We start from the raw sequence: 3106 nt of genomic DNA, 5'->3' as shown, positions 1-3106 counted from the left end.
CCCAGGCTGGAGTACAGTGGCACCATCTCGGCTCACTGTAACCTCTGCCTTCCTGGTTCAAGCAATTCTCCTGCCTCAGCCTCCCAAGTGGCTGGGATTACAGGCATACACCACCGTGACCAGCTAATTTTGTACTTTTAGTAGAGATGGGGTTTCTCCTCTGTTGGGCAGGCTGGTCTCAAACTCCTGACCTCAGGTGATCGGCCCGCCTTGGCCTCCCAAAGTGCTGGGATTATAGGTGTGAGCCACTGCGCCTGGCCCTGGAATTCCCTGTTAAGGTCTAAATGACTTTATTTCTTGGTGGCTCTTAAACTAACAGTGCTATGTAACTGTTGACATCTTACTTCCAATAAAATATGTTAATTATTTGGAACGGCTCCAGTAGAGGTCAGCAAACTTTTCTGTAAAGGTCCAGATAGTAAATATTTTAGGCTTTGTGCGTTATATGGTCTTTGTCATAACTACTTAATTCTGCTGTTGTAGAACTGAAGTGGCGATAGATAATATGGAAATCTAAAAAGAGTGTGTCTGTGTCCAATACAGGTGTAGAAACTGGCTTTTGAATTCAGTATAATTTGCATGTGTCAACATAATATTATTCTTTTTTATTTTTTTTGGTCAACAATTTAAAAATGTGGTAACTATTCTTGGTTCACAGACGGTACAAAAACAGGATAGATTTAGCCCATTGCACACAGACAGTGACAGTATCTGCTAAGAGATGGCAAATAATTGCTTTCCATAATGTCTATTCTTTCTGCTTCTGTGACTACCTGGGAAGTTTACAGAGCATTTTTACGTTTTACCAGGAATTACTTGTAATGGCATTTGAGGGTATCTGAGGCAATTTTAATCTAGAAACTCAGCCTCAGCTTTGGTGGACTGGAATCAGGGCTATTTCCAGAAAGAGAATTCATGAACTGAGTTTTGCAGGATGAATTTGAAGTGTGGAGTGAGATGGGGAAGCACAAACCAAACTGTGAAGTAACTCAGTCCACATGAGGAGTCAGGCATGGCTAGAGAATAGGTTCTGGGCATGGGGGACAGTGCAGAGTGATGGGTTCAGATCAGGCTTGGCCTGGGAAGCCTGTCAAGAGACATCGTTTCCAAGGCAGAAGTTTATCACTTGGGAACAATACATTGGGCTTTAGAAGGTCTACATTATCTCTTAAAATTTACGCAAAATCTTATGAAAATATTTCTTTTTCTAGGAAGATCTACTACTTTTATCAAACTCACAAAGGAGCATGTAACCCCCACTAAATACCAAGACCATAGCACTAAAGAGAGTGAACAGCCATTTATAACAGACACCATTGGTCCAGATGACTGCCTGCCTGCTCAGTTGCCCCTTCTCTAGGAAGGCCCCGAAATTCAGGGATAGGCTCCCAGTTATCATTATTTCTTTGCTACCTGATCCTGCTGCCTGGCCACAGATTATTGGTTCAGTGGTGGGTACCTCATGCAAGGAATTCACCCGGGGATTTTTAAAACCTAGACCCAAAGGTGGCAGCCAGTACTGGAGGTGATAGCTAGATGAAAACAGAAAATATAAAGCTCAGGGGTGATAAGTGGCTCATGTTGCCCATCCCCAAAAAGAAACTGGTATGAATTAAGAGTAAAGAAAACCAGGCCGGGCGTGGTGGCTCACGCCTGTAATCCAAGCACTTTGGAGGCCAAGGCAGGCGGATCACCTGAGGTGGGGAGTTCAAGACCAGACTGACCAACATGGTGAAATCGTCCTTATATAAAAAAAAAATAAATAAAATAAATAAATTTTTAAAAAGAAAATCAATATACCAGGAAAAGCAGAAACACAAAAGCTCAAGGGAGAATTCCGGTGGTATTTGAGTCAAGGCAGCATGACCTTCATCCCTGCCTTTTTCATGATGACTTGTGATTGTCCCATGTACTAACATTAAATTGTCTGACTTTAATCACGATGGATTTCTGACAAAATAAAGGATCTTAGGCAAAGGGGGTGGCATGATCAGAGAGGAGCTTAGAGTAAATTCTCTAGCTGTGATAAGGGGAATGGGGGAGTGAGAAGGCCAGGGAGCAGGAGGGAGGTTTTCGCAGTTGTCCTGGGGAGAGATGAGAGGCTTGGAGCAGAGATGGCTGTCTTGGTATGGAGAGAAGGATGGATATGAAACATATCTCCAAGGAAAAATCAGCAGACACAGTCATTGATGAGATGTGAAGCGTGAAAGATGGTAAGGAGCCAGGATAGGGGGTGGAGCCTCAGGAGGGTGCTCAGGTTATGGCCACATGGTGTTGGGATCTAAGGCAGTTGGCTTGGGGTTTAGCAGGAGGTTCTAGGGTGCTATGAAAATGTATTGGCTTACAAGTAGTAACTGAAGTAGCAACTGAAATTGTGGCAGTCAATGAAGTTGTCTAGGGCAATGTAAAGAAGTCCATAGCATGTTGTGTTCAGCATGGTCAGTGAACCATTCCCTGAGCCTGGACCACAGGATACAGGGTGACTTAGAGGAAGAAGGTGATTTGGTTTGATTGGGTCAAGAGGGAGGTTCTTGGCTGGGCACAGTGGCTTACGCCTATAATCCCACACTTTGAAAGGCTGAGGCGGGCAGATCACAAGGTCAAGAGATGAAGACCATGCTGGTCAACATGGTGAAACCCTGTCTCTACTAAAAATACAAAAATTAGCTGGGCGTGGTGGTGCACGCCTGTAGTCCCAGCTACTCGGGAGGCTGAGGCAGGAGAATTGCTTGAACCCAGGAGGCGGAGGTTGCAGTGAGCTGAGATTGCACCATTGCACTCCAGCCTGGGTAACAAGAACGAAACTCTGTCTCAAAAAAAAAAAAAGCACCGACTCAATAAACCAGGCCCAGGATTTCTACTTGATTTGGATGGAAACTTGTCAATTGTTGAGTTCAACTCAGAAGAGGAAGGGGAGAGAAAGAAAGCCCTAGAATAGTGTCAGAATTTGAAAGACCACCAACTTTTTACCGATAGGAAAACTGAGGCTGAGAAGGGACAGGGACTCAGCCAACGCCGAAGTCACAGTCAGGACCAAGACCAGCCCCTCTTGTTCAGATCTCTTCTTACCCACCCACATTTAATACATTAAGAAGAGTTCTCATTC

Source organism: Sapajus apella, unplaced genomic scaffold (assembly GCF_009761245.1).
Source record: "Sapajus apella isolate SASKATOON/1434 unplaced genomic scaffold, GSC_monkey_1.0 scaffold449, whole genome shotgun sequence".
NCBI lineage: Eukaryota > Metazoa > Chordata > Mammalia > Primates > Cebidae > Sapajus > Sapajus apella.
This window is presented reverse-complemented; position numbering follows the sequence as displayed.